Source organism: Moschus berezovskii, chromosome 26 (assembly GCF_049115385.1).
Source record: "Moschus berezovskii isolate FMDL1 chromosome 26, NW_MosBer_1.0, whole genome shotgun sequence".
NCBI lineage: Eukaryota > Metazoa > Chordata > Mammalia > Artiodactyla > Moschidae > Moschus > Moschus berezovskii.
Genome location: NC_142485.1, coordinates 17,398,683 through 17,411,188, shown reverse-complemented (window position 1 = coordinate 17,411,188; position 12,506 = coordinate 17,398,683).

Genomic DNA, 12,506 nt, shown 5'->3' with positions numbered 1-12,506 from the left:
AAATAAAATCCTGAAAACTGTAAAGCTTTATATGAATTATTCAAAATAGGGGCAATATTATTATTTATGAAGACTAAATGTTTGTATTATGATGCTGTAACATTTAATACTAGTAATGATTCCTTTGCAATATTTGTTTAAATTTCAACCATGCTAATTTGGTGTATGAGCTGTTATTTATCTTTGTCTGTTTATGAAACCAGTTTGTTAGGCAAATGATCAATGTAATTTACTTACTGTCATTCAGAAAACCATCTTCAAACATTTTAGACGCATCTATATACAAACAAAGATTATGTTAATTATATGTAAAAATATTCTTTACTTGGGCATTACCATGTTAACTTCAAACCCAACATGTTTACCCTAAAATCCCCAGTTTCTAGGATAAATGAGTCTTACCTGCTCACTACCCCTTTTATTGTTGATAGAACTGTTCCTCTTACCTTGGAAACTCAAAGTCTTCCTATGAACCCTGTCATGTTAAGCATATCCATTCTGTCACAACATCCAGAAATTCTGCTTTTCAACTATATTTTTAGCTTTATTTCAGCGCCTCCATCTCAGCCCTCTACTAACCCACTGGACTTGTTTTCATCTCTCTGCCTACCATTTTTCTTATTCAATCCTTCCAGTGCATTGGTTACTCCATCCTTTGACATCTGAAAATCACTTAGACATCTGGGGTGTACCTGGGTGATTATAGAAAAAATTTTAAAATATGTGCCACAATTTAAAAAAATAACAGTAACAGACAAATTAAAATAGTAATAATAGAAATTCTAATAATGAAAAAGACATTAGTTATGTTAATGAGGGGGGAGACTGTTTTCAGTCTTTCACTAGAATACAGATAACCACCTTTAAGAGAATTTGAACACAGAGTAGACTTTCTACAGAGTCTATTTCTTCCTTTATTTTTCATTTATGCCAAATTAGAATGACTTACATTACAAGTCATTGTGAAGCAAAGCAAATATTCAGTGGTCTGTCAGCAAGTTCTGGTTTCTCGGCTTATACGAGAAATCAGACATTACAGAGAGATTTCACTGATAGACATTCATTGCCCCACTGGGAGCTAATTAGGTTGAAGGAACGCATTTCTCAAAAGTAGCTGGAATATTGACGTATCAACACAGAAGATACTGGCAGATGGATTTCTTATGAATTCTTAGTTAGCTTTGTCTGTGGGAATTATTTTTGATGTTCAGTTATGGCATTCACATGCATTAAATATGGCTAATATAGCACTGATTTCTTTCTGCAGTAAGCTTGGATATCTCTAAATAGTAAGAAAGAATCTTTGTTAACTAATCCATTTATGCCAGCAGTCAACCTTCTTGGGAACTTTCCCTCTCTTTTCACAAGTGTTAAATTTTTTGGTACTTTGTCTATGAAGTAATAGATTCAGGTTCCTCCATATATTGAATATATCACTGAGACAATCCTTTGTAAATTAAAGAAGTAGTTTTACTGGACTTTTTTCACTTATTCTTGCAAAAACTTATCTGAGGAGCCTAACTCTTGACAGCCAGAGTTCTCGAGTGTGAACAAATAGACTCTTCTGTTCTTTACTCATTTTTTTTTCTGCACAGCATGCTGAAAATTCTTGGCAATGATCTGATCAGATTCACAGCTTTCCGTGTTTCCTTGAAGCTTCAGTCAAGTTCAGGAGGCAAACATTGCCAACTGTGAATAAAGGAGTATTGGCTTGCCCTGAGGTCCAGTTGCTGTCATTCATGCGATGACATTTTACTTTGCTGTACAGAGTGATGGTACTCAGTTAATATCGATCCCAATGCACTTTGCATTACACCAGGGCTGACAAAATTATTAACAAACAAGAAATCTCTTACACTCTGGCATTAGTCTCAGTGATGAAAGAAAACAAGTAATCATTTATCATTTTTCCCTTCTACACACATGGTCTTTATGCTGTGAACATTTGATTTTGTACAGCTCAGAAGAAAAATAGCTGCTCATGAAAACATAATGATAAATAGTAAATGTTCTTTCACATTGTATTCCACTGATGATATTCATCTTCTAACAGTGTCACTTCATAGAGGGTTTTGAAATTAGTTTTGCTTTTCTTGGGGGTTACTGATTGCAATTGAACTTCTCTGCAAGTTTCAATGATGCCTCTTTAGTTTTGGCCTCTTCTCTGCCTTCAGTGGGACAACTCATCAGTATCTTACTTAAAAGTTTTTACTTTTCACTTGTTTTGGAAAACCTCCATAGATTTACCTGCACCCCACCTTGAAAATTACCAGAAAGCTTTAATGTCTTTATGCCACTATTAGACAACTCTTTATAACAAGCTGCACACTGAGGACCAGTGATGAAAAATAGCTGGTCCAAAAGATCTAGTCTTGAGATTTTCATTGCTTTATTTCCTGTTTGTAATTTTCTTTTCACCCTACTTGTAAGGTATAGTTCTGGCTGAGGCAGAAAAGGAGAGATGGCCTCAACAGAGATAGGTTACCTTTATTCAGGCAAGGAGGGGGCAACAGTCGGCCTAACGACCAGGCTGAATGCGAGAGGGATCAGGGAAGCTTCATATTTAAAGGGAGGTTTGTGGAAGTGATAAGGGAAACATTAGTCAGGAGGGATGTTTTGGGTATTCTTTAGTTGAGATGGCATTTGTAGTTGAGCAGGGGGTGATACGGAGAAGGCAACGGCAAGCCAATCTAGTACTCTTGCCTAGAAAATCCCATGGATGGAGGAGCCTGGTAGGCTGCAGTCCATGCGGTCGCTATGAGTCAGACATGACTGAGCGACTTCACTTTCCCTTTTCACTTTCACACATTGGAGAAGGAAATGGCAACCCACTCCAGTGTTCTTGCCTGGAGAATCCCAGGGACAGGGGTGCCTGGTGGGCTTCTGTCTATGGGGTCACACAGAGTCGGACACGACTGAAGTGACTTAGCAGCAGGGGGTGATAAGTCCTCTGGGCAGGGGGTGATGAGTCCCGGCAGATGTAGGGGATGGAAGGTTTCTGGACAGAGGGTGGTAAGTCGCAGGTAGATGCAACCAGCCTGGAGCATCAGGGTGGGACCTAAAGTTCGGTTTTGTTTTCTCTGAAGTTAGATGATTCAGCAAGGGCCTTTGAGACCGTGGTTTTCTTTTCTAGGCCCAAAGACTCCTTCACTACTCATGAACATCATACATTGGTCAGGAACTTCGTTTTGTGCACGGATTCACTCTCTTCTTTCTGAAAACTTCTCTGCTATTTACTTTGACAACTTTATGCCATATTATAGTACATAATTTATAATAGTCTTTTCATATTTTAGTACTTTATATGCCCAATGGATTAATTTTGAGTCATTAGTTTATTTTGTGTGAACTGATATTATTAGACACAATAAAGCAGTGATAAGAAGAACTATAAAGTCATCAAGTATAAGGCACTAATAAGCAAATTATGTGTGAATTAATCAACTGAACTGAATAGCACCCTATCCAGTCTACATTCTATGTGTGTAAGATGTTTAAAAATGTGAGAACTATTAAGAATATGTAAAATTTTTATGAGAACCATAATTAAGCTTGCAGTTTAAATCTCCGAAGTGCTAGGTTGTTGGCAACTACTACTTTTTCACAGGTCTCCCGTTGAAAAAGAGTGGTCTGTCCCTTGCTTTATATTATTTTTTTCTGGTTGCTTTCCTTTAACACACACACCCCTTTCAGTGGCTCTGATAGCCTATGTGATAAAGTCAGAACTCCTTAGCCTGACATTCAAGATCTTCCCTCAAAGACGCACCATCTTACTTGTCCAGACTAAGAAATACATATTCACAACCTAAAAGGTATGAGTTATGTTTTATTTGGCTGGAATTCTTAGAACGTCAAGCCCAGCCCAAGAGGCAGCATCTTAAGCAACCCTGAGAGAACTACTTGGAAAAGGTGAAGGGGATGCTAGGGTATATGGGAGTTTTGAAACAAAGGACAGGTAGTAGGAACAAAAGTTGACTGTTAATTAAAGAAGACTAGAAATCTCAAGTTTTCTTTCATGGGAAAATACAAATGTCTGGGCCCACTGAAATCATTCCTTTGATATGCACCTCAACTATCAGGGGCCAGTATCCTGTTTTGACATCCTCAGGGTTCACCACATAGAGAGTGTCTACAGTCTGATGGCTGCTGCTGCTAAGTTGCTTCAGTCGTGTCCGACTCTGTGCGACCCCATGGACTGTAGCCTACCAGGCTCCTTCGCCCATGGGATTTTCCAGGCAAGAGTACTGGAGTGGGGTGCCATCGCCTTCTCTGCTGATGGTTGCTAGATGGCATGTATTCTTTTCCTTCCTGAGTTCCCTCAGAGCTCACTGTTGGCTGGTAGCTATAATTGATGATGACTGTGACATGCTTTGTTTACTGATATGGCAGGAAATATTCCTGCCATATCAAGCTTACCTATGTGTCTGCTCAAGGTTGGCACACTGTGATTAATAAATGTTGTAGTTCAGTAAATGTGGGGCCCAGGATTTCCCTACACTCATTTAAAACAGATACAAGAATTTAAGTATAACATGTCTTTTCAATAAAGCATTCTATTCAAAAATTTTCATTCGCTTTTTATACCTTCCTTATTATGTGATTTGAATCAGTGGCATTTTAATTTAGCAAATGCTAGTGTACAGTATGTGCTAGATACTCCTCTATGCATTTTACAAATGTTATCTTAATTAATCTTGAAGTCAACCCTCTATAGTGTGTACAGTTATTAAAACCATCCCTATTTTATATGGGAGACAACTGATTTACTGAGAAGTAACTTGGCCAGGATCACAGAGCTAGTCAGTGTCAGGATCTGAACCTCCATTTTTAACAGCTGTGCTTTTGGGATTTAGACAGTAGCTGTCTCTAAGAACTAGGCTTCTTTCTCTGTTTATGGTATCCCTATAGGTTGAATATTAAATCACAAAAAGAAAACTAGTCATTTATCTTTTAGTAAAAAGAAATTAATACACATTTTAGATACTGCATCAGAGCTTCATTGGTGTACACAGAAGAGACCAGAATTTAAAGCCTAAAGAAAGGATGGCCTAATCCACCTTCTATGAGACTCTCCTTTCTGATGGCCGTTTTGTCATGGGTCATCATTCTTATGATTCGCTATCATGCCCAATGTCCTGTATGAAAGTGTAGCGTCTTCTGAAGCAATCAACATAAAAGGGGTTCAGCCTAAAAGCAAGCAACCGTTAGAGGCTCTTCAATGACTCCCTCAAGTGAGGGCTAGTTTTTCACAGGAGCCATTTGTGCCCAGCCCTCTTCTTTAAAACCACTCATCTCATGGAGCACACATTATCTTTCCATCTGTGTGTAAATTGGACAGAATTTCCCTAAATAATGAATGAAGCAGTTCTGCCTCTTTTACTGATCAGCACTGAAAATTATCTTCAAATTCTGTTGGCTTAATTGCCACTCACCCCTTACTTATGAATCTTCCTGGGACTCTCTTTTTGTCAATGGTGGGAGATAGTTTATCACTCTTTGGGTTCTAGATTATCACTTTTTGGGTTCAGGCTGCTATTCCCATTTTCTCAAAATCTGTTTTCCTCTTCCTGCTTTCCCTTTTTTGAAATTTAGGTTTCCTTGAATTTTTAGCCTTTTCTCCTTTATAAAAAATTCCCTCCCTTTAAGCATAAGATTATGGTTCTTAATTGCTAACATTTCCTAATACCTAAAGGAAAATTACAATTTAGTTTAAAAAATATTTTGATTCAGGTGTGTATACTGGCTATGTTTTACAACCAAAGTGTGGAATTATTATTTGTAGTATTAAAATAGTGTAAACATCAAATGTAGTTAATTCTATTATCAGTAATGTTCCTGCTACTACTGCTACTGCTAAGTCACTTCAGTAATGTTCCTAGTTTTCTCTAAAATCATCATGAGGCTTTACGTCTAGGTTAGATAATTACTTCCAGTCTGTCTTCTTTGGAAGTTAGAAATCTTTTGAGTTTCCATGTTTTCTTTGTGATATTTCATAGATTTTGGCATAATCATTATTAAGAGTAATGTATTACTCTTGCATTCCTGTTTCTTAAAAATATATTTCACAGGACTTCCCTGGAAGTCCAGTGGTTAACACTGTGCTTCCAGTGCAAGAGGTGTTGGTTTGATCCCTGGTCAGGGTACTCAGATCCCACATGCCACGTGTTACAGCCAAAAAAAAAAAAATATATATATATATATGTATATATATTTTATGATGGTTTACTTCATTCTAGATGGAAGAATATAAAGAACTGGTGGGTAGTCACCTACAAAGAGTTAACGTGTTGACATTTCCTTATAATGCAATGTGACAGACAGTGTTCGATGAAAGTAGCAATGTAAAAATGACTGAAAGGCATTATTAATTACGTATGTGAGAAAACATTTCTTTTATCCACTAACTGCACCAAAGAGCAGTGTTGTATGAGGTGGAGAATTGGATCAACTGCACTCAACTAGTGGTTCCTATGTACTAGAGCTGAGGTGCTCACCCAGAAGACATTTACATCTTTGTTTTGAGATCTGTGGAGTGGACTATGGAGTGGATATTTTTGCATTTTATGTGGAGAGGGAAAGAAAACCTAAAATATGACCCTGATGGTGGGAAAGATTGAGGGCAGGAGGAGAAGGGGGTGACAGAGCATGAGGTGGTTGGATAGTATCACTGACTCAGTGGATGTGAATTTGAGCAAACTCTGGGAGATAGTGAAGGACAGGGAAGCCTGGCGTGCTGAAGTCTGTGGGGTGGCAAAGATTTTGGTATGACTGAGCTACTGAACAAAAACAAAATGCCTATTCAATGACATAGCATCATGGATATTCCAAATTTTTATTTGTGATTTAATGCCTATGCTAAGAGTGAAATCTTCTGTTCAGGATACCTAAATCTATTGTTGCAAATTGTGTGTCTTTCTAAGCAGCGGTTGACTTAGAGATGGAAGGTTATACCAGGACTGTTTTCTTTGTTGAGTGACTAATCCATCAATAAGGACTTCATGTGAAGTCTGACATTGAATTCTTCTCACCTCCCCACCATGGGCAAGTTCCATCATACCTTTCTGTTGATTGTAAGATGTTCCCAGTAGCTGAACTCAGTGGTTCAGATTTTCACTTTCAAAGTCTCCTGTAATAGTTGATAAGTAGATGCAACCTTTCCCTAATTAAAAAAAAATTTTATTGGAGTCTAGTTGCTTTACAATGTTGTGTTAGTTTTTACTGTACAGCAAAATGACTCATATATATATCCTTTTTTTAAAAATTTCCTTCCCGTTAGATCACCACAGAGTTTTGAGTACAGTTCTTTGTGCTATACAGTAGATTCTCATTAGTCATCTATTTTATACATAGTACCAAGAGTGTATATATGTCAATTCCAATCCCCCAATTCATCCCACGCCTCCCCCTTCCCTCCTTGATGTCCTTACATTTGTTCTCTACCTCTGTGTGTCTATTTCTGCTTTGCAAATAGGTTGATCTGTGCCATATTTCAAGATCCCACATGTATGTGTGAATATAATATTCTTTTAAGAACTCTTTGTCTTAAAAAGACAAGTGTACTCCTTGATTTTGAGTACACTGTGTTATCTTCCTCCTTTCCTATTTCCCTGATCTTTCTTTCTTGAGTTTTTCACTGGTTGTGTGTCTTCTGATTTAAATATAGATGTTGGCCCTTAGCCTCTTGCTCTTCTTCCTTTATGTCACAGCTCTCAATCTGGGCATTGGATTAGATGGGGAGGTGGTTGGGGGTATAGAATGTACTGAAACTTTTTTTTAGACCAGCACACATGTCCAAACACTCCTTTCCCACAGTGAAAGATTAATGGAGACAGGGAAGGACTGATAGATTTTCAGATTCCCTCAACAATATGACTACCACCTTGAGGGACACTGTGGTAAATTCTTCATAGTGATTTTATTCATTTTCAAGGCTTGAACATTTGTTCCAGTAAAATGAACTTTGTGTATCAAGATTTCCAACTCTGTGCTAGAAGTTTACACGTGACTATTTCACTTCTTTCATAAAACTACTTCCTTATTCTGTTTTTCTCTATTTGTTAATCAGACTTAACATCATTCTCCTGGCCTTGTGAGCTTTCTTGTTTAGTCGCTTAGTCATGTCTGACCGTTTGTGACCCCATGGACTGCAGCACGCCAGGCTTCCCTGTCCTTCAACATCTTCCGGAGTTTGCTCAAACTCATGTCCATCGAGGCGGTGATGCCATCCAACCATCTCATCCTCTGTCATCCCCTTCTCCTCCTGCTTTCAATATTTCCCAGCATCAGGGTCTTTTCTAATTTGTTGGCTCTTTGTATCAGGTGGCCAAAGTATTGGAGCTTCAGCTTTAGCATCAGTCTTCTCAATGAATATTCAAGATTGATTTCCTTTAGGATGGACTGGTTTGACCTCCTTGCTGTCCAAGGGACTCTCAAGAGTCTTCTCCAACACCACTGTTCAAAAGTATCAGTTCTTCAGCGTTCAGCTTTCTTTATGGTCCACTTCTCACATTTATACATTACTACTGGAAACCATGGACTTTTGCTAGCAAAGTAATGTCTCTGCTTTTTAATACACTGTTTAAGTTTGTCATAGCTTTTCTTCTAAGGAGCAGGCATCCTTTAATTTCGTGGCTGCAGTCACCATCTGCAGTGATTTTGGAGCCCAAGAAAATAAAGTCTGTCACTGTTTCCATATCTATTTGCCGTGAAGTGATGGGACCAGATACCATGATCTTCGTTTTCTGAATGTTGAATTTGAAGCCAACTTTTTCACTTTTCTCTTTCACTTTCATCAAGAAGCTCTTTCGTTCCTCTTCACTTTCTGCCATAAGGGCGATGTGAGCTTAGAGTCTGAGTCACCTCTGAACCCTCGCTTCTTCTGTCCTCTGTCAGTCATCATCTTCCTGAAACTTCCTTTCCTTTTCTCCATTGTCCTCCATTGTTACCAACACCTGCCTTGTTCACTACTCTTTCCTTCTTCCTTTAAATATTATGGCAGCCTCCAGTTTGGTCTTCCTGACTTGTATATTTCTCACCTCAATCTAACCTTTGTCTCCTCCACCCGTATTCTGCCCTGGCCTATTGAAATTTTGAGTAAAAACATCATGGTCATTGCTCTACTAGAGCTTATAGCCCTGTGAGGGATACAGATAATGATCAATTAATCTCATCGTTAAAAGTAGTTTTAAATAGGAGCTTACAAGAAACGAGTATGGTGATTAGAACCTAGACAAAGGGATATTAACCAGTTAACAGGTATGTATGTGCTGGGAATTGGTTGATATTTAGGTACTACATGGGTGTTACCTAATCAAAGTGGTAGGGGTGATGGGTAAGAAAAGGTCTTGTCATGAAATGGAACAGTGTCTATAAATATGTCCCAGGGTAGGTAGGAACATGGAGGTTTTGAGAAAAGAAAACTGTGGGCACAGCCAAGGGAAGGTGGGAGGGACTTCAGTGAGCTGGTGACATAAGAGCTGGTATGGTCATGTGGTGCCTTGTAGGCTCTGGTTAGAATTCTATCAATTACCTAGTTATCGATTTCCATAGCTCTGAAGATAGAGCTATACAAACTTGTTGAAGAGTCTCAGGTAAGTTAGTAACATGATCAGACTTCGAAAGATTATTCTTTTCTCTATTTCTCCACCTGAAATCCATGGTCTGTTGTTTTCTTTAATTGTCTAGTTGGTTTGGTTATGAACAAGAGTACCCGGTCAACTCTTGCTCCATGCCACATATGAAATTAATTGAGAAACAGCCATTTTTCATCTAAGACTTTTAATTTTCTTTCATTCAGCTCCCAGAGGCGATTGGGCATAGATGCCTAGTAAGTAATTGTGAATAACCAACATGATTATTTTGGGCAAGGCAAGATGGAAATTTATTCCTGCCAAATAATCAGTGCCAGTTTCAACCTGGCAGGAGTTATTAAAGACTGAAGAAGGAGAACTTTTGCCTCTGTTAGGAGAGGGCTGGGCCATTATTTTCTTTCTAGAGTGATTCACTCAAGGTTGGCACACAGTATCGTTAATTTATATAAATAATGCCATGAAATTTTAAGCCTAAAATGGACATTAGAGGTCACCTAGTCCCCAGACAAAATCTGTAGAATATTTATATTTTAGTGACATTATCCTATATTCCTGGAATCTTTTCAGAACATTAAGTCAATAACTGAAGCACCACTGGAGTTCAGTAGTCGTATTTCTCACGTTCATTATTTAGTCATCTGTAGAAAACATTTTTGTGCTTAACTGCCCAATGCTGCTATAAGGTATTTAACTAATAGCATGGTAAAACTGGGCTTCCCTGGTGGCTCAGACAGTAAAGAATCTGCCTGCAGTATGGGAGGTCTGGGTTTGATCCCTGGGTCAGGAAGATTTCCCTGGAGTAGGGAATGGCTACCCACTCCAATATTCTTGCCTAGAGAATTCCATGGACAGAGGAGCCCGCCGGGCTACAGTCCATGGGGTCACAAAGAGTCAGAGATGACTGAGCAACTAGCAACGGCAAGAAACATGGTAAAATTAGAATCCATGGGGTTAAATTCCTGCTCTGACCAGATCTGTTGACTTCTAGAATTTGTATTATAGACCAGTCATTTAAATCACACAAGTCTTAATTTCCTCATCTATTTCCACATTCTATTGATATTTAATTAAATATTAAAAATCAGAGTAAATTCTTCCATCATGAATTATGGATTAATTTATACAGTAAACATTTATGGAACAACTTCTATACGCTCAGTTCTGGACTATGCTAATAAAAGTGAGTAAAGAATACATCATTGTTCAAGGAAAACTATTGAACTGATGAGGGAAATAGTCAAAAAAAGCAGGTACTGAGACAGGCTAGGTTAAGGACCCACACACGATGCTAAGGGAGTACACAGGAGAAGATCCTGATCTCACCAGGAAGAGTCAGAGCTGGCCATACAAGAGAAGTGATCTCAAGTTGAGGCTTTGAGATTGAAGTGAAATTACCATGTTTAAAAAAGAAAAAATGAGTATTTATAAGGAGATCAGTCTAGGGTGTTCATTGGAAGGACTGATGCTAAAGCTGAAACTCCAATACTTTGGCCACCTCATGCGACGAGTCTGATGCTAGGAGGGATTGGGGGTGGGTGGAGACGGGAAACGACAGAGAATGAGATGGCTGGATGGCATCACCGACTCGACGGACATGGGTTTGAGTGAACTCCGGGAGTTGGTGGTGGACAGGGAGGCCTGGCGTGCTGTGATTCACGGGGTCGCAAAGAGTCGGATACGACTGAGCGACTGAACTGAACTGAACTGAAGAAGGAAAATAGAAAAACAAAGTAACTGTAAGTTTGATGACAAAATTGTTGAGTAGTGTGAAAAACTGTGGAAGTGGGCAGAGGTCATGTTATCAAGGGTTTTATCTTCCAAATTAAGGAGTCTTTGATAAATAGCTTTTAAACCCTTAAAATATCTAAAATCTTATAAAGACCAAAGAGACATAAGTGATATACCCTTCCATCTCAAAACAATAAGCTTTTATTCCTGAAGGGAAATATTTTTACTTGGAATAAGTGTGATAAAGTGTACAATAGGAAATTTTGAAACGTACTCTTCTTCTTGAATTATGAGCAGTGTAAAAACTGTACAATAATTGCCATGATATAAACTTTAAAAAGGCTACGGAAACTCTGAGAGGTTTTTCTTTGAGCTACCTGTCACAGAACAGAATCCCAGTTACGCGTGGGTCTTCATCCTCATGATTATAGTTGGCCTTGATCAAGGCCTATTTGATATATCTCTATTAGAATCCCGAAATGCCAGAAGTGCTAAGTCACTTTAGTCGTGTCTGACTCTTTTGTGTCCCCATGGAATGTAGCCTGCCAGGCTTCTCTCTCCATGGGATTTTCCAAGCAAAAATACTGGAGTGGATTGCCGGTTCCTCCTCCACGGGATCTTCCAGACCCAGGGATGGAACCTATGTCTGTTATGTCTCCTGCATTGGCAGGCAGGTTATCTCCTTTAAAACTAGACAGATGGTGACCCTAAGACATTTGGAACTCATCCTGAATGCTGAGGTATAATCAAGTTGGTCCCATTTCTACTGTCCCTGTGTTGGGAGACCTAAGATCATGTTTGTGTCAGGTCCCCTGGTTGGGGTCTTGGTGCAGTCTGTACCCTGGGATGCTGGTGCTTGCTGAAAACCACTCAGCTTGGTCTCTCCAATTCTTTCTGTCAAGTAAGTCAAGAGAAAAGAGGCAACTGTCATGATAAGTCTGTGCACTGCACTTTCTGCGTTAGTAGGCTCATTGCCTCCATGTACCTTGGTCAGAAAACATGAAGGAGGTATTTGACATCTTGTATTGTAAACACATAATACATTTTTAAAAAAGAATTTTGGATTATTCTGACTCCTGTTGATTATTTAGCAGTGAAATTAGCTGTTATAAAGCATTGACACTGAGGGTCATTTTTTGGAAAAAGAATTATTTTTTCCCTTAGTTGCTAAAACTACACATTCCTTGG